The sequence below is a fragment of the Oxyura jamaicensis genome, chromosome 22 (genome assembly GCF_011077185.1).
Source record: "Oxyura jamaicensis isolate SHBP4307 breed ruddy duck chromosome 22, BPBGC_Ojam_1.0, whole genome shotgun sequence".
Classification (NCBI taxonomy): Eukaryota; Metazoa; Chordata; class Aves; order Anseriformes; family Anatidae; genus Oxyura; species Oxyura jamaicensis.
Genome location: NC_048914.1, coordinates 1,546,783 through 1,567,375, shown reverse-complemented (window position 1 = coordinate 1,567,375; position 20,593 = coordinate 1,546,783). Strand labels below are relative to the sequence as shown.

Below are 20,593 nucleotides of genomic sequence, written 5' to 3'. Positions count from 1 at the left end.
GGGAGGAAACACTGAATGACTACAAATAACTTTTTAGTATTTCCATATTCCAGGAAAAATCTCTGATGTCTAGAATGTGAGAGATCACATGGGCCAGTTAATTAAAAGAGATCTGGGAAAGTTGCAGCAGCAAAGTATACATTTCTGAAACCAACATTGCACACACACCCCCCTCCAAAAACAAACACACGAACAAAAACCAGCAACAACTAAATGAAACTCTTTTCCAGGGGTCCAACAGAAAACCCTGACCTGGGAAACATGGCTTCACTGCCTTCAGTGAAATTCATATTTAATTTATTTGAGAATCCTCTTTCTGCTCCCCCTGTCATTTTTAGAATTCATAGGAATGTTTTCTGCACAGCACAAAGGCTGGGCATTTGCTGCTATTCTAGTAGGGACCCTCAAAGAATTTTATGAGCTTGCAAAAGAGTTTTCCTAACATTCAAGAAGAAAAAAAATCTCATAACACTCATGTGAAGAACATAACCCCACTTATTATTCTTACAGAGATGAGTCAACCAGGCTGTACAGTTCCTGAACCTAGAGCGTTCTGTCAGTGCCCAAGATGGTAAGTGAATGCTTCTCGTATTGTCACAAATATGTTGTTGCAATTTATTAGTCTTTTGAAAATAGCGTTTCTTTAAGTATATTGCAAAATTGGTCACGCAGAAGTGGTTAGTTGCTCTTGAGATAGTGACCTGTTTTATGTTTTTAACTCCAGTACTTATCTTTTATACAAGCACAGCAACACTCCAGCCATTCATTATAAAAATTAAAAAGCAAACCAAAACATGCCACAGAATTAACATGCAAGCTCTCTGCCACAGCGTGAGACTCTTCTTGGAAGCTCTGTGGCAGCAGAATGCTCGCTGAAACCAGTAGCAGCCCCATAAATCAAAGGCTCTTACAGGATCAAACCTAGATAGTACAATTCAAGGAGACTATTTCCACTGATTTCAAATGGGAGACCAGGGTTCAGGCCTTAAACAACTAATTAGCAGTGAGACAGGTAGACACTGCAAAGACAAAAGCTTCACAGTAGAAGTGCACAGATTAGCCAACTGCTTAATAACTGTAATTACCTTCTTCCCAAGAGTTTCTTTTTATTTTCACTGCACAACTCCCTTGCCCCTAGATCCAAGATAAACTTGAACATAATGAAGACATCTTCCCCCCCCCCCAAAAAAAAAAAAAAACACTTCCCACACTTAGTACTTCCATTCAAATGACAACCTTTGGGTCTTTTTTGCACCCAAAGTACTAAATGATTTATTGAGGCAATAGCCGATGAACTCCACTGCCATTGTTCTGAGATTTTTTCAATGTTACGTCAATTAAAACAAACCAAAAGAAACCTTCCAAAACAGTCAGGCTCTGAGACAGCAATTTACAGAAAAATGCAATACTTCATGAGGTGCATAAATAAAATCCTCTGCAAAGACTAAATGTCCCCACGTCCATAAAATCTATTAATAACATCAGTTAAGAAACAGACCCAGCCAATCATTAGCTACAGACCTGTGCAGAACACAACCTGGTGATTACCTCTCGCTAAGCGAAATGCCTTGTCAGCTCTGTGAAAGCCGAGGCAAGAAACATCTGCAGATCGCATTAGAATTCCTCGTCCCTGGGCTCGTGGACCACTGCTTGTGTTCTCAGCTCTGGGCCTCGGTTTGTGCGCTGCTGCTTGTTACTTTTGTGCTAAGGGGAAAAAAAGTAAAGCAAGCTGTTCTTACACTTGGATGAATGCTGTATAGTAAGAGGCTGCAAAAGGGATAGAAGCTTTCTGAATATACAGGACCTATGCTCTGATCCACGTGTGATAGGTTCTCTCTTAACGTGCTTCCTTCCTTCCGACTGCGTGCAGAAGGAAGAGCGTGTCTTCGGCATGTGTCTACTAAAGAACAGCCTTATCCCTCCAGTGCCTACACACTGCATTCCTTCCCTCTGGACCTGTAAGTCTCTTAGTTGCTGTTGTTGATAGTTGAGTTAGTTTTAAGCATAGAAATTAAAGAAATCCAAGCTTTTTTTTTTTTCTTCTTCCCTCCAAAATGATTATTTGTTATGTGTTAGAACGATGTCCTTCCATCCTTCCTCCCACTCACTGGGAGCTCAGAGTGAATTGTCGCTGCCAACTAGTGACAAAGATTAATACTACACGGGGAAGTATTCTGACAGATTTTGTTAGTTGCTTGTGAGCAAGATGAAGGGATGAAAGCCCAGCCAACAGATATACAAAACGTTGCAAAATCTATCTAGATTGCAACTATTCTATAGAAGATTGAAAATTATTACACAGCCTTTAATTTCCCAAGGTAAAACCAATCTGAGATTAACATAAAAGAAAAAAAAAATAGCATTTAGCAAATGTTTGGGATAGGAACAACAGGGTTATACTGTTACCAGAGGGAGCGACCTTTGCAATGACCACTCCCTAATTCGCCAGGACTCATCCATGATGCAGGGTGCCCCTGCGTGGGGACCGATGAGAAAACATCTTTGGTAGACCTGACTTCTTAATTGTGTATCCACCAACAACTCCTTCTAACTAACTCAGAGCTGGACGGCTACAAATGGATGGGTGTCAATTCTCTACATATTTTGAAATGTAGCAACCTGGAAGCAATTGTGAAAAACACCCAAGCGGTTTAGGAACACGATGTGACCTGGCAGACAAGGAAAAAAAACTGGGTGAAAACGACAGGTTCTCTGAGTCCCTAACCATTCCTGTAGCACAGGCTCAATTCTGAAGAGCTAAAAATGTTGTGAGCTCACCCCACTAGTTGTTCTTCCCTCCCCTTTTAGCTCGACTGTCCATTTTTCTAGCTGTTAGGCTTGGAGGAGTGAGATAGGGCAGGGTTCTCATCAGTGTTTCTAGGACTGATGTGTGTATTTCTCACTATAAAAGACAGTCTGGGAAATGAAGAAAAAATTTAAGTAATTTTCCTAACCTTGTGGCTCCCAGAAGGCACAAATAAAAGTCCCATATTTTTTTGTCATCAAGATGATAGCAGCAATCTTCGGACCTGTATGAGTCCACAAACATTTACCTGGCAGAATCCCTATAACTCACAATAAAAAGATAAGCCCAGAGCAAATTCCATTTCGGTGGTAGTGTTTCTGTTCTGAGCTATTTCTGAGAGAACATAAATGGGCGTTGACTACTTAAACCCTTCTCATTAAGTGGCAAATTCTGACCCTTTGTTGTGTTCCTCTTGGAAACAACGAAAGAGAGGTAAGTACACTATGGTTATACGAGCTTTCCTTAGCTGACACATCTCTGACGGCTAAATTTCTTCTCCTAGGATGCAAGATGAACTTTGGGTCTTCAGCAAGAACATGCAAGTTTGAGATAATGGAACAGGCATCTTAGGTGGCTGTTCATGCTTTTGTGCTACAAGTCAAGCAATCATTTAACCTTAGTGTTGCACAAACATCATTATTTAATAGCTCAGCTACACCTCTGCCATCCACTTCCAATGCATTTCCAGGCAAGACACATCATTACTTTGTGCCTCAGTTTTACATCTCTGCAAAATAGGAAAGTACACAATTTTCCCTAAGTGGCTTGCCGCAAACAAAGCCCATACGGAGGCTTCATTTCCAGTGCCTGAAGGGGGCCTACAGGAAAGCTGTGGAAGGACTCTTTGTCAGAGTGGGTAGTGATAGGACAAAGGGAAATGGCTTTAAACTAAAAGAGGGTATATTTATATTAGAAATAAGGAAGAAATCCTGTACTCTGAGGGTAGTGAGATGCTGGAGCAGGCAGCCCAGATGAGTTGTGGCTGCCCTATCCCTGGCACTGCCCAAGGCCAGGCTGGATGGGGCGGGGGGGGGCAGTGTCCCTGCCTATTGCCAAGAGTTGAACTTTGATGGGCTTTCAGGTTCCTTCCAACCCAAATCTATCTATGATCCTATTATCATTTACTGTCAGCAATAGAGTCTAGATAACCATGTGAAAAACGGCTGCATAAAACCTTTGCATTTCACTCCTCACCTAAAGTGTATTGCATGGGCAGGATACATCAGCTTAATATAACTTCAAGAATGCACAATCTGTATTTTAATTGTATTTCTCATCCATTCTGCATCTCGCCTCATCACTGTGAAAGGACAGCTCATTTTAAAAACTCTAATAAAAAGCTCTTTGCGTTGCACAGACATGTTTAGCAAGCACATAAAACAGTGAAACCCATGACAGACAGAGATCTTGATAAAGAGTTAATGGTAAAACAAAGCAGAAAGCATCAACTCAACCTAAGACCTAAATATAAATGACAGAAACTATTGCCTCGTATGTCTAAAGCTGCTTTTGGTATATCTACATCTTGTAAAGCAATGTAATTCCATTTTCATTTCCATTTACTTCTCTCAATCGCTTTCCTATTTACCCCCTCCGAGCTCTGCATTATTTACTGATTGCAGAAAATACTGGTTGTTCGATTATTCCTTGCTCATGACTAAGAAGTAAAAAGTTTCTCAAGAAAGTGAGAAAGAAATCCGGGGAGGGGGGGGGAATGAACAAAAACAAGCTCTAAGAGCTGACTGCCTGGATATATAGTTTATTCTGAAAAGCCAGTAATAGCCTGTAGATGGTGCCTATCTGCTGCATCAAAAGATATTTCTATGAACACATAATGTTTAACTTTGGAGGAAGAAATGTTTGGGACAAGCGGTAGCAAGATGTATGAGATAAAGTGAGCCGGGATGCAGTGATCCTCCTCTCTGTGTTTATTAAAGAACAGACGAGATACCCTTGGCAATCAGCATACCAGTAACAAGCGATTTCAAGAGCTCTTAAAATATGAAAACTTGCAGCACACCAAGATTTGAGAGACCTGCCTAATCAATAAACCATCTGGCACATTTCAGAAGGGACAGCTGATCCTCTGGGTACAGAAAGGAGCAATGAGAAACCAAAGGTCACCTCCCACCTCCGCTGTCTCCATGTCTCACTTTGATACCCATGGAAAACGACAAGGGCCATTTCAAGATTTTCCTTCCTTTTCCCATCCTTTCACTTTTTTGCAAGGATTCAGAGAATGGGAACAACCTGAGGATAGATGATTTATGCGAAGACCCTCACAAAGTCCGTGGCAGAAAGGACCTGTCTGCAGCACTGCTCCATTTCAACCTGCTCCCTTTCTCTGCACCATACACAAAGTTCTTCCATCACAATTAGGAGGGCCGAGAAGAAATTTCACATATCTAAATGAGGAAATTCAAGCAAAATCTTCCATTTGTGTATGTGGAGCTACTCTGTTATTTGACGATCTTAGAGCACCCTGTTTTAGGGGATTTACCATCATAACATCCTCAGCAACAATAACGTTTGAGAACTACACAGTGTTACCATGCTCTTACAAGTAATACAACTTATAAGAAAAAGCTGCTGCAATTGCAAATATAAGAAATAGCTAAAGAAGCATTACCTGTAGCACTGTGTTTTATAGGCAGCCTAGGCAGCATAATCATTAATCAGAATTTTTCAATACAATGCAAGATAATCACTTTTTAAAAGCTATCTCCACTCTTGCCCTCCTTTAGTTTCTCATCCGAGGAACTTTCAGATGCACTTAGGGTTGCCTATGCTTCAGTCACAAGTCTCTTGATCCCCTTATAAACACAGAATGATAATTTTACAAGCCCAAAGACATCAGGAGCCTTAAAAGCATTCTTAAGGGACCTGAAAACCTAACTGCTTCTACAGAGGCTTTGCCATCCCACTGCATGGACTTTTATCCTTTCTCCTTGCTGGAGCACCATGGGCATCAAACAATGGACTGCTGCCTCCATTTTAATAATCAGAGCAGAAGGCTGATAGAAACTGAAGTGGAAAAGAAGTTAAATTAGAACTAATACTGCCAGAAACACTGCAGGTTTTGAAAAGTTTCCTTTTTCTGTGCACATACAGGAAAAAAAAAGTCTTCCCTTGAAAATAAATTTGCAAAGACCCATAGTGAGATTGTTTGAAGACATAGCAATACAGCTTCTTCAACTGAATTTTTTTGTTCATACTCAAGACAGGTCATGACACCCAACTTTAACCAAGTAAAAACGTAGCCTAAGACAGCAACATGAAACCGCAGAGACTAGCATGAGCTGACTCAAAACTGCCTTTTTTTTTATGTTTGTTGTGTACTGAAATCAGCACACAATTTATTTGGGATTCTTCTTCAGGGAGTTAGAGAACGTAATAGCGTTGCCAGAAAGCTCATGTGTTTTTAAGAACACAAAGGGAATAGTGTGTGACAGGGAAAAAATCACCAGGAAAAAAATAAAAAGACTGAGACATGCATGTCTGCTAGTTCAAAATTGGGAATTCTTGCTCGGAGCAGCACACTGTGCCTCCCAGACTGCGCGGGCATGCAGGCGAAGTGAAGCAGCACAAGTGCAGCCTCAGGTCTCCAGTGCCTAAAGCCACAACGTACAGCTGCTTGCACTGCTTCCCGGGTTTACACAGCAGCAACAGAGGCTGCTGCTATGCAGAGCAGGTGTACAGGCCATGGAAAATCTGGAGTGTACATTATTCCATTCCACGAACAGATGCAGAAAAGCCTACCGTGACTGCAGGTTTAATAAACAATAACCTCGCTTTGCACTACTACAACTCACTGAATATTCGGGAGAAAAAGATGTTTAACATTTAGCAGATTCTCTCTGCCCAGAATGAGATATGCTAATACATATCTTTAGAGATAGTGTTTAGAGATAGTGTTGACCCATAAACTCTTCACACAGGTGATGTTTTCCTCTGTTGCAGTTCCAGGTTACTAAAACCAGTTAGAAGAAATAAAAAAATAAATAGTAATAAAGTACTGTCATATGTTCTGTTTGGATATAAAAATACTCATGGTTAAAACCAGCCAGGTTTAAGGAATATTCACATTTAGGCCTGCTCTGGGGATGAGGAAGTGAAAAGGACAAATCTGAAGGGAAGTACAGCTGCTTCTTTATCGTTATTAATACTACTATTGCATGCTTTGAATTTTGTTATTTTCCTGACAAAGCCCTGATGCTATTATAGTACAGCCTGAAACAGGATTTATTCCTTGTGATAATCCTGAACTGTTTTTTTTTTTTAGTTCTTCTCCTCTTTGAAAGAAATATAAATGAGTTGGATGATCAATTTTGTAATTTGCAGTTGCCAAGCAGCTTTGAAGCAATTTAGTGATTTGTATACTTATTTCCTCTCCTTACTGATGGCAGGAGATGATATAAGGATATTGAGACTTAATAATCTATTCATTCTCCAGATCAAACTGAATGAACTAGAATCAGAAGCATCTTTTTGACACTAATTTTGTTTTTACAACAGCCTGTTTTCTGTTGGACATTGTCTGAGCATTCATTTAAGAAAGCACTGGGAAACAAAGACCCAATTTGAAAAAAATACTCAGACACTCCTTTATATGCATCTTGCTGTTATCTACAGGTGGATGCAAAGGAAATTTTAGATGAATTAATTGCAATAGTTAAGTTAATGACCATCAAAGAAATGCCAATGTCAACACTGCCGCTCAGAAGTGAGGTATCTTCTGTTCACTGCAGTTTAATCCTTCAAGGATTAACTTCAACAATATGATTTAAATTCACTAAACACCTTATCAGATTGGGATTTACCCAATTATTAAATATTTATCATAACACAGAAAGCCTACATCTACTTTTCATCTATATCCATCAAATTGCTTTGTAGAAGAGGTCTACACATCACCTTCCTTGTGACAAGGAGCCAAGGGAGGGCTCCAGGAGCATGCTGCCCATTTGCTTATGCTCACCAAAGAAATGAGGAAGAGATAATTGGAACTACAGTCCACTCCAGGTACTTATCTACCAGGGTACGGTGGCCTCGAGGGCTCCTGTACCATTATATACCTACAGAAAATCAGAGTCATGTTTAAGAAGTTGAAAGCCAAACTATTTACTGATTATTAACCAAAAAATATAATGTTCTTCCCCCTAAACCTTGAATCCCATTTCTTTTCAAGCAGCAGCTTTTGCCTATTTTTTCCCCAAGAGATTTTGCTTGTATTGCCTTTTTGAAAGGCCAGATCTGTGTTCTTAAAGAAAAATATACAAACTTTCAGATTTAAAACAACATTCTGGACAAAAGCAGAGCGGACGTGAATATAGAAATTGTTAAAATGTAAACACGCGGCCAGTGTCCTTTACCCTACTGTGAGGAGGGTAAGGAGCTGCTGTTGGCACAGCTGGTGTAAAACCAGAGTGCTCCCAGCCCTCCTTCCTCTGGCTCCTTCTAGTAATGCTTAGTCCACACTCCTCTGCAATGAATTTAAATCTCTGTGCTGCATCTGCCAATTGCCACTGTTTGAAAGGGAAAGCACTGTGCAATTGCAAAGCTCCCAACGCTGCGGCACCTCTGATCCCTAATTAGTTTCCAACCATTTCTGTAATTTAGGTTTTTGCACTTCAGGTTAAAGGAAGCATTCACGTTTGAGAGAGAAAGCAGTGAATGTGAAAACTATTTCTGAAACAAGAACTGACCTCTTCAGGAATTAAAAGTAGCACAGTATTTATGCACAAGTAGCTTCTGTGAAGTCTTCTTAAAAGGGAATCCCAAGCTATAGGTGGATCTTTTCTCCACGTACCCAAGCACAGTCTTCTATTCATGCCGGTTATGTGGCTATTTTCAGACGATGTATCCTGGAAGACAAAGGTGACAGGCTTTATCTAGGTCACCCAATTCTATTTTTATTAGTAATGCCATGTCCCCTCTTTACATCAAGCATTTGATTTACACTCACAATAAATATTATTAACTTGTTACTTGGTGTTGTTTCTTGTCTTCCTGCTCCTCACTTCTCTTACTATATAAATAAAATACAAAGCAGTTCCTCTGCCAATGGTAGATTGTTCCCTGCAGTACTTTATACAGAACTTGTTCTGAGCAACATTTAAAGATTTTAAGAAAAAGGGCTCCCATCTCTCCCCTTGAGAGGCTGCTGTGCAGCTTAACACATCTTTAAAGCACTTTCATTTCTGATGATGGTCTGAATTTTCAGCTGGAGAGTTTTTTCCCCCTTTTTAAAGCTAATTTATAAGTCCTAGAAAATGGGAAATTCTGAGGGAAGCATCAACAAGACATTAACCACAGAGACACAAACAGCTGGCTACAATATTGACAAATAAGGTAAAATCTGATATAATGAAGGATTTACTGAAGAACCCAGGTGCAGAGTGTGAAATGGCAAGCAAGAAAGGGCCCAGAGTAACCATTTGTATGGGAAAGTAATCTATCTCAAAGGAAACAGGAACTCAGTAGAGATTATTACTATTTTAAACCATAATGTTGTTAATATTGATTCATTTCTGCAGAGATGAAAGCAAAATTCTGAAAGCCAGAGGTCTGTAATTCTGCAGGCACTGTCTACCGAGCAATAACAAGTTAGGTAACAGTCATGAGAAAAGAAAAAAAAAAAAAAAAAAAAAAGTAATTTTCCTCGTTTATTTTTTCAAGTTGTTCTTAAAGGAAGGTATTTGCTGTAGGCTTTTTTGATTTTCTGTTATTATTAATTCTTTATTAATGGCATTAAGATACAAGCGTAGAGAGGCCTTGGGTATTAGTAAACTCAGAACTTGGCTCTTTCAGCTGCTAAACACTCTTCTTTCAGCCCATAAAGACATCTCGAGAGAGCTAAGCCTCCGTGACCTGTGACCAGTCACAGACAGGCTAAGGAGCGCTGGACAGGGCTTGTGCTCTGAGGGGTAAAGATCTGAACGGGCTTTAGGTAAGACTTTGGATAACTACCACTGTACCCCCCCAAAAAATCAATTTGTTGAAAATCCTTCTTTCTACCCAAGGATTTGCAAGTGTCTTTTAACACCGGAACGTACAGCCTGTAGTGCACCCTTTGTAGTTGTATTTCCACGTTCCAGCCTGCAGTAACGTCGGGAGATGAGAATTACATTCAGAGCTGTGTTAGTACACGCTGTATCCTGGAGCAGAGCTCTCAGCAGCCAGATTTACAAAAAGACTCAGCAGCCATCAGATGTTCTTGTTCTCAATCCCATCAACTTTTTGTCCGTTCCTAACAGAGACACCGCGTTCTGCGAGGGAGCTTCTGGCCCCAGCGCCAGTTCAGCATCCTTCTGTAACTCTGTAGGCCCACACTTGGTCTCCTATGGGCTGATCCAAAGCTCAATGAAGGACGGGGATAGATTACATTGCTTTTACCAAACTAGAGCCAGGCTTCTGCTAGCGGTATAACAGAAGCAATACACTGATAGAGTTACACTATGCCAGCAAGCATGAGGAACATCAGACACAACAATACTTTAATTGAATGAAGAACAACCTACAAATAGAATCACTGTGCTCCATCGCTAGGCTCTCTTCTCAAGGTCTTCCCATCTGCTCTCACCATGTACAGCAAGCACACTCCAGCACACCACTGACACCTGCCTCCCCCCAGCTTCCGAAAGCCCTTCTGTTGTTGAAAGCCACCAGAAGATGCAAAGTTGACAGAACTAATGGCTGGCTGAACAGATGGCGAAGAAAAGTTAATTGATCTACTGGGGCAGAATGAGTTGGCCTTGTTGAGGAGAATATGCAAAGATCCGTAATGAACTTTCATTAGAGATGGAGAAAGTTCTGTCACACGTACAGATTCTATTATGTGCATTTCATGATGCATATCCAAATTCCAGCTTAATGACTTGTATCCACTTCAGAAAACTTATCTCCTTAAAATTGCTATGGAAAGAAATATATTTTAAAGCTTTTCCTTTATTTTTTCCAAAGTATTTTTTTTTTCTGCCAAGCTAACCTCCTCAGTAATCAAATCATAATTTTTGCACTGAAAAACAGTTTTATTTCCCACATGCCCTCCCCCCCCCCCTTTTTTTTTGAAGTCTATGTTAAAAAGAAAAAGCACTTCTACATTTTCCTGTAACGCATTTCTGACTGGAGAGAAAGAAACCTAGAATGATGCTCAAAAAAAAAAAAAAAAGAAAAGAAAGAAAACAGAAAATGGAATATTGACAGCAACATCAGCATTTCTCTGAAAAACATACTACAAACACATCCGTGCTGAACCTTAGTATGAGAAAATTATAGTATGCTGTTAAGTCCCAACAATAATTTCAGGGAAAAAAATCAAGATGTTTGGAATCCTTAAGGAAAAAGATGGTCAGATATTTCCTGTAATACTCGATACTATTTATTGCATATGAAAAAAACATCCAAGATCACAAGAATATTGTGGAAACTTGAAACAATAATAAAAGAAACATGCCTATCTACTTAATAATTCTTTATTCTTCCAACCTTTGATTTATTGAGCTTACAGTTTTTCCATATCACGTAGAGTTGTAAACCTGCTGAAAACAATCCAGAAGCTTTACGAGTCCCCCTGTACAAGAACGCGACTCTGCAAGGCTCCTGATGCTCTCCACCAATCCTGGACCACTTGCCACAGGGCACTCAGAGCCCTCCTAGTCAAAATAAAGCCAAATGCAGCCCTTGAGGAGCGCAGGGAGGCAGCTCAAAAATTCCTTTTTGCAGTTAAGGGAAGTTGAGGTAGGTTAGTTCCTTATTTTTGGGAACAAGACATTGATTGCTATGCTGCTGGACAGCAGACTAGTTGTATTATCCAAGCTGCTAAAAATATCGGAAGGATATGCTTGCAGGAGCATTGCACAATGCAGTCTATCGTAGCAAATATCACTATGAACCCTGGCTCAAATACGTGTATTTAAAAATATCACATACCAGGTATACATGTATTTCATGATAAACAATGCTCTGCGATGTTGGGAAATTTGAATTTGCCTCCAACAGTTCACACGCCTCCATAAACCAAGGGACTACAAAAAAAAAAAAAAAAATGAAATAAAAGCTTTATCGGACTGACAGGAATTTTGGGCAAAGATCAAAAATTGCGAAGGTTTATATAAAATTCATTCTATAGAATTGAGTTTTTTAAGAGCTACACGTGGATTAGTAGAACAAAAGCCTTTCCAATAGCATTATATAGATAACAGAGAGACCAACGCTGCCATTGGTAGGCTAGGAATTTCCACAGCAGGATTTATAAGAAAGCCCCAGTGCCACATAAGCACCTGAGTTTCTGTTGTTGTTCTCTTTTGGATTATAGGAGCAGGTCTGCAGAAGGCTATCATTGATTGGAGAATGCAAACACTTCATTTTAACAGCTGCCAGCATGCTCCCAACCCACCTATTCAAGCAATATGCTAAATGAGTGCAAGAGGCAGGAGAGGGCGAGACCCCTTCTTCTCTTCTCTCCCCGAACTCACGCTGTGCTGTAAGTAGCAGTTTTCAGAGAGACAGTTTCAGGCAATGAAATTAAGGAAAGTCAAAGCGAAGAGACCTCACAGGATTTATGAGGTGAAATTCATTCAGATAAAGAAGATATAAATGAAGCAGAATATTCTTGTCTGCTCTGAACAGCTCCCATTGCTTTTACACTCAACAGAAGGATGAATTGTGGGGCACATGCCCTAGTGTTGGTTTTTTGTTTTGGTTTGTGTTTTTTTTTCCCCATAAGAGTATGCACAATGTTACACTAAGTAGTCCAGGAACAAAGAAGGGAGGAAAAAAAAAATAAAAGAACCATTGCAAGAATTAGGTCTGTATAACACATAATTAGAATCATCACTCGTAGAAGAAAAATGCTAAAATGTGTCACACCGTATAAAATTTTGGCTTTCCGTTTCTTGGAACCAGACACTTAAGCGTTCAATTTTCCTATATAGGGAGACGACAGGGACTCTTCTTCCAAGCTGCTCATCACCCACAGCTTTTACAGATACCTCTTTGAGGAGTATTATTAATCCATATGCTGCTGTGTGCAGCTCAGGGCTGAGTAACTGCTCGTTTCAGTGCTATTTAGCATGCCAGACTCAATACCTCACAAAAAAAGGGCCATTATGAAGGATATTTGTGAATGCCAGCAGGGTGCATATAAAACCTCAGAAACAACCCAAATACAGGAAATGTAAGGCAGGAAAGAAAAGGAGAGAAAAGAAAAGAGAGCAGCATTCCAGAGGCCTGGGCTTGTTTCTGGCTCTGGCATTTACCATGGGTGACCTTATATGCATGTCAGTTCATTTTATTACGTCCCCAAGCATCTACAGCATGGGAGCAATGACACCAATGCCTTCAAAATCCACAGACAAAAAGTACTATAGGAGGCCTTTTGAGATTACTGGGGGAAGGCAGACGATATTCTGGGTCTGGGATGGTTCCCCTGTTGTCACCATCAGCTTCACCACGTTCTCAAGATGGACTCACACCTACTTACGTTACTGCTTGTGCACTTTTTAAGATCCGTAACACTCCAACAGTCTCTTCTGACCTCCTACATAATGCGACACAATTTCATCTAGTAAGTTCTGCAGTGAACTCAACCATTTATTTTTTAATAACAGAATATATATTTTATCCAAACTGTCATTCAGGCCCTCAGAGCTGGGAAAACAAAGAAAAGCATTACAGAAAAGTTTATGATTCCCTTACTCGGAGGATTTCCACTTTGCACTCATTGTTTTTGGCAGGCTTACTGTTGGGAGTTTTTCTTCTTCTTTTTGGTTATAAATATTCTATGCAGACTTTTAATTAGAGCAGCATGTCTGTTGGCAGAGACAAAAGTAATTGGATACCCCCTTACCATTTGGGCTTCGTTCCTCTGGATGGACTTACACTAATATATACTCATCAAATCTCTACTTAACTAAAGCAGAGTGCATTTTATTGAATTCAAAGTTTAATTCCTCTTACCAAGTTTAATTGCTCTTACCAACAGCTGTACATAATAGTTTGAAAGCGAAACAACTATCTGGTCCTCCCTTTATTTAGCCACAGATGATATTAAAGTAAACCATGTGCTATTTTAGCAGGTGGGTTTAAACTGGTCTTGTAAAATGCTTCATTAAACATGGATTTGCTTATGACGTTGCTCGAAGTAGCTCCAGAAAGCACTGGGGCCTCACTGAACCATACTTCAATGTAAACCAGCAAAGCAAAATGAATTCTGTAGGGAAAGACAAAGCAAAAAATGACAGGTGGAAAGGAAAGAGAAGCAAACACACAAGAAGTACTGTGCAAAAAAAAAAAAAAAAAAAAAAAAAAATCATATTAAAACAGAAGGTGGTGTTTTTAGTGGCATCCAAAAGAAAACAAATTAAATCCATGCTCATACTTTTCAGATTCTTAAACTTACCAGGAAGAAATTTTCCCAAACTACATCTAATATATGACAACGGACCACCAGCAACATGAAAACTTAAACAGGTTATTTTCAAGACCTGTGAGGGAAACCTGTCCATGTATTTTCACTTCAACAAAACTCCAGCATTAAAATTCCTGCTTGCTTATTTCTTGCAATTATTTTTGTCATGTTGCAAGTATTACGGTAATTTTTTCCTTTGCTGGGGACTAGATGTTCCCAAATACTTAGCACTCAGCAGCTACTACTGGGATACATGGCCAGCACCTTAAAGAGCACAGCACTCAAAGTGGCCAAGAAAGCCAGCACTTTGGAAGATGCTGATGATTATTTCAGGGTGGAATTGTACAAAAAGTTCTCTCAGAGAGTAAGAGACAGAGCTCTAATTTCTGCTTTTGATTAAGTTTTAGATCTTCAGAAAACACTAATGTGTGCTTTCACAGGATAGATGAGCTTCTTTGCTTGTGGATATGTTTGAGGATTTATTTTTTAAGCAAATTGTCTCGTTTTTCTTAGGACTCTCCCAAAACATAGTTTGATTTCCAGTTGCCATCTATAATTAGTTTTGCTTTCCACTGACCAACCTGACATTTCAGGATTTGCTACTGGTTCCTATGTATTAGCAAATGTATGGCTCCATCTAGAAGAAAAAAAAAAAAAAAGAAACCAATAAAAAAAAATAAAAACCCACCACCAACTTAGTCTTGTTGCCAAGTCAGCTTTTTATCTTTTGATTTAGTTAATTGATTTACAAATTACGGCAATCAAAAGAATGCATTGATTCTATCCAGCCATTTTAACACCCTGCACTGCTCAGAAGACTTCGGGTGTTGGATTACGTCCAGTCAGGAGACAGACAACAATAAATCATGCTAAATTTCACATCTAAAATAAACTGAAAATAAAAATGACGAGATTAAGAATTTCTACAGTGCATAAATGTGGGATGCCTTGGCTATGACTGAAGTGAATCTCAGAACTGGGCACAGCCCCAGGCAGTCACAAGGGGACACCCCAACAGGCTGTAGGCAAATACTCATGGTTTTGATCCACTGCTCAGGGCCTGACCTTGCTCACTCCTTCCCTCCTCTAGTTCTTACAAACTTACTTTTCATGCTCATCTACAACCTCCGTGCTGCACTAAGAACCTTGAACCCTGTTCTCATGTGCCAAAATACACCTTGGGCTGTAGCCACTTAAATTCACACACCACCTGATTGCTGGAGCCTTCTCTCTTGCAGACTCAACCATTGCCACTCAACCATAGTCCTACCTTGTTTGTAGTCGTTAGCCGACAAGACTATTTTGCTTATGTTTCTTAAATTTCTCCCAGTGCCTACTGCAGTATTCTAATGGATTATTATATATTATGCATCTGTCTGACATTTAAAGCCCTGATTTATTTAAAGATTTACAGCATAGCACAACCCTGTATTACAGCCACGCTGCCAGAGGTTCTGCAGTCTCTGCACCACGAGCCAGATGTGCTACGTGCTGGGTCCCACGGCCGCAGCAGCCCTTTTTCTGTTGCCCAGATCCAGGATGAGACTGGAGAGAAATTCAGACCCTTTTATGCTCAGAGACCTGGATGTTCCCCCCACAGAGAGGGAAAATGGGCTCTGGGGTTGGCACGCAGCTGTGACATACATGGGACAGTGGTGGAGACACCACAATGAAGGACACGAGGACTGGACACACAAGGACTTGCAGTGGAGAAGGACATGGGCATATTTCCTGGTAGGCTGGAGATCTATTTTTATTTTTTTATTATAATTATAGGCTTCTGTTCAGTGGTTGGGAGCTTTTTTTGATTTTTAGATCTCTCAAATTCCATATTTTATGTAACTATTTCCTATCATTACAAAGAAACAGTTTTGCTGTTATTTTTTCTTCTTTCTTTCATCAAAGATTTTTATGCCCTGAAGAAACAACAATAAGAGGAATTCAGAAAAGACAAATTTGAAAGACATTCTTTCTATACCAGACAATTACGATATACAAATTTATCACTCAGCCCTCTTTATTCTGCACAATGACTCCAATTCACAAGACGTGCTCAGTTTTAAGTGCAATGATCTTCTAGCAGTTTAGACCCCAACTGTTTCCATTATGACAGGCAAGCTATAAAACGTTGCTGATGCTCAAATGGATAGTTCCAAAGGGCAGGGGCTTGCTGGATGCTTGAATTTGCACCAAGTCTGAGTGAGAGAATTAAAATTTCCATAGGCCACCACCTGAGCCATATTCAAATAAGTTGCCTGGCCCACAGACATCTGAAAGCATTCCTTGGGGTTTCATTTATTGTCCTGTGCATTTGTCCAGGATGCACAACTGTGATTTGGAGTTGGTATTTCATATGCAAATGCAGGGTGACTTTCTGCATCACTGGCAGAACGAAGGAGCAGAAAGCAGCTGTTGAGGAGACAGCATGTCATATTATTTATTCATGAGCAACTGGATGGAAAACTTGATGGGCCTATAAGCAGTATGATAAATACAAGGGTGAGGGATTATATACTGTATTCAAAAAACTTAGCTTAACATTAATATATTGGGTCCTCTAAGTCAGTCTTGAAAAAGCCACATAGGAACCTGAACTTGGAATTGTGCTAGCAAATATTTACAGACAAAATTAGCTTTCAAGGAAAACCTGAGTCATCAATAAAATGCCACCAATAATTCCTCTGCCCATGAGAAGAAATAACTACATCCAGTAAAAGAATATAGGCAGCACTACTCTCACAAAACGAATCACACAGTCACTGGCCAAAAACATCTATTCAGCCTGGTAAATCAAGTGTTTGCTTGACCCAAATGAAGTCTTACTATTACGGCAGTCACTTCAGCATGCCCCACATTCCTGATATCCTGGACATTATTTCTGGAGCAGCATTCTGGAATATGAAAAGTTTGCATTTCCTGATGTGCAAAGATGATTTGACTGGAGTAGGTCACCTCAAGTAAATAAGGACTAAAACAGACCAAGACATTTATTGATAAAAGTGAGTCATCTAAAATGAACATCTTCTGATCCATGATTATTTAGTAAATATAGGAAAAATTGCAGGTGAAAATTTCAGAAGAGATAAATGGGCAATGTTAAAATTTCTGCCAATGCTTCTATATAACACTCTAGCAATGCAAGAAAGACTTAAAGCATGCATAAATACACACCCACTTAAAAAAAAAATCCCATGATAATCTCAGGAGTGTGTACAGAAATTGCCACGAATACCAAATTACAGCCCTAATGTGCATAATACTGCACTTGATTTTCAAGAGTCGCGTATCTGAATTCACACTGTATTTTCATTTCTTTCATGAACAAGTTCAGTTCCCACGAAAGGTACACAGTTGATGAACTTTAAAGCTAATTTAGCTCCAGTTTAGTTAACTGAAACAGAAGAGACACCTGAGACTGAAATGCTGTATACTTGCTTAAGGGATTGGATCTGGCTGAACCAATACTCTCTTTTCTCACAGGATACTGAAAGAGCCATTCAGTTGCAGCCAGTTCTGATCATTACCACTGTGAGCCAAATTTGATCTTGGTGACCTACAGGTAGAAACTCCCAATTCCATTATCTGGTCCCTTCAGTGCTGAGTATGAATTGAGACTGTGCAACGTAAAGGATTATGTCTATTTCACTTCTGCAGCAGGGAAAAGAGGTTAGGGAAAACAGAAGCAATAACACCAGCTGGCCATCAACCTTTCTTCCCTTTCACCAGAGCAAAATTGCTCTGTTCCTGGAAAGACACAGGGGCAGCAGTGAGAAAGAGGACACCAGGAGCTGACCCTGGGTTGGCAGCACAGCAAAACAAGAACTGAAGTCAATGCCATGTTGTGAAAAGAGCAGAAAGTGATAGCGATTAATCAAGGGAAAGCCTTGCCATCTACTCACTCCCCTGCCATAAGCCAAAAAAGAAAGAAAAAAAAAGACAAACAAAAACAAAGAAACAAAAAAAAAAAAAAAAAAAAAAAACAACCTAAACAACTAAACAGAATTAAATTTCCCATCAGAAACAGAATGAGGACCTGAACTAATGTTTGTTGCTTTCATTATTGTATTGCTTACAGAGCACAGGCAGGATAGGGCTAAACACTCGGCCAACAAAATACTTTCCACTCCTGTGGATTTTCATAGTCTGCAGAGAAACACAAAGGAGTGTAAAAAATAAAAAAGTACTGGGAAAGAAATGCCTTTGAGCAAAGATCACACCCCATTATGAGTACATATCAGCCTGTCCTTCAGTCTGGCACTCCGACCACTGGATACACACACTCTTAGGTCTGAATCCAGCTCCATGTGTGTGCTCATCCTTCAAATTTTGTGTTTGTTCAGCAAACCCAGGCTTGCAGGCTAGTCTCATCTTCAGGTTAATTCTCACTACAGACCTAGAATGCATTTCACAGAAGAAAATGCACCAGAAACCATAAACATTCCTGCCCTTGTTCTCATAATTTTTCTGTGTTCCACCCCAGGCGAAGAAAATCATTAGGCTTTACAACAAATTCTGCTAGAAGTCAAGTGTCACTAAGGGCTCCTTCACAGTGTTTACCACAGGAACCAACCTTGATGTCCTCCTGAGCATTCCCATGAATGTTTGTTTATTAAAAGGTACAAGTGCTACTACAGCCCTATAAGCATCAGAGTGATGAGCTCTCCTTTTACAGTCATGGAATAAATAATACAAAAGACCAGAAGAGAACAATAGACGCTATCTTGTTTGAGAGCAGACTGGAGCGTTTATACCGTACAATTAAAGATACAGTTCCAATGTCATACAGCAAAATAAAGTTAAAACCACAGTGCCCATGGGGCTAAAGAGCAGAAAGTTATTTTAAAGTACTGTTGGTAAGTACTATTCTCCAGTGCCTTGCCCTCATTGCAGTCATTTTCACTGTGCAAAGTCAGTGTACACTTGCAAGCTATGAAGCACTGCTTTGCAAGTGACACTTGGTAGGGCTTTTTGTATAGAATGGTAAAACAGACAATGGATGCAGAACCTTTGAGTTACTTTTGGTCATTTCAAAGTCCAATGATTGCCAGCACTGAGCTCTGTTTGTGCTGCAGCACAGAAGTGCTCAGGGACCAAAGCGAGCGCTCCTTTGCACATCAGTGCCCAGCGATGGGGGCTGTGCTATTCTGGGAGCTTGTGGACCTGAAATGGGACCTGATCCAGGAGGAAAGCAAGGATGAAAACCTTCCTGCAAACAGCAGTCCCACATAGGGGAAGAAGTGCACATGCATGAATCTCTGAAGAACTCAGTAGCCTTGGCAGACCGCAATAGTACCAGACCACTAGGTTTTGTATTGCTTTTTAAAACAGCTGACATCAAAGCACTTAAGCTTAGATGTTCATCGCTAGTGATACACAAAGCAACAAAGTAAGGGATGAAGGCTATTCCGAAAACAACAGCAAACACAGGAACCCTACCTTTCAGCCTAGTGCTGTAGCCCAGAGCCTAGAAATAAAAGCATAGGTAGCCTCTGCAGTAACAGAAACTTTAGGACTTTTAAAGAATGAAGATTCCTTAACAACCATAACAGCATCTGCTCCTTCTGAATCCAATTATTAGGCTTCTGTTAACTCCTCCTACAAAAAATACATTCCACTCAGGCTTTTACTGAAAGGCATAAAAGGCTGCAGAGCTAGTGTGTGGGGCAGCGTCTATTACCTTGGCTCAAGGGATTCGTTGTCTGATCCTTTCCGGATGAGCTTGTAATGTATTAAAGAAACAATTCAAACTCTCCATAAAAAAAAAGAGCAAGTTACTTATAAAGTAAGAGCACATTACTTTATGAGCAAAAAAAAAGATACATTTTAATCTCCAAAAATTAGCATAACTTTCCTATTATTTTAGAGACCGCTTGATTAAATTATCCTATATCACTTTAAAAAGAATGAGATCTGAATGCTAAAGAAAAAGAACCTAAAACTGCAATTCACAGAACAAAAACCCGGGGGGGGGAATGCATAAAAGCAGAATAACACAACATTGCCCGTAACAACAAGCACTGAGTGATTAAGATATGGGAATCTGTCTCGGGGAGCAAGCCTTGTGCTCTGACCTGCTGAGAGCTCATTCAGCTGGTGTTACCGGGGGGTCTTCTTTCTAAACAGAGGCCTCGTGGCCTGACCACTTGCACATGGACTAGAATATGTCAGCTTGTTTCCTCCCCAGGGCTGCCTTGTTGCTCGCAGTAGCTGATGTAGATCAGTCACTCAAGTCCTTTGCTACGCGGGCAGGTGAAAGGCAGGGAGGCTCGCTTGGCTTTTCACATGGCAGTGGACATAATAGTAGGGTGAGATAATCCTTCCAAAAAGGCCTTTCTTTCGCTAAGACTTGAAAAATATTTGATAGGTGCTGCAGGACA

General features: G+C 40.1%; 1 long non-coding RNA gene across 1 annotated transcript; it reads right to left on the bottom strand.

Moving 5' to 3' along the window:
- Positions 1 to 438: 438 nt before the first annotated feature.
- On the bottom strand, positions 439 to 20,391 carry LOC118177529. The gene is made up of 4 exons (XR_004755838.1): positions 20,288 to 20,391; positions 16,588 to 16,590; positions 1,522 to 1,696; positions 439 to 1,019 (listed from the first exon to the last, which is right to left on the bottom strand). It is a non-coding gene; the product is annotated as an uncharacterized LOC118177529 (long non-coding RNA).
- Positions 20,392 to 20,593: the final 202 nt, after the last annotated feature.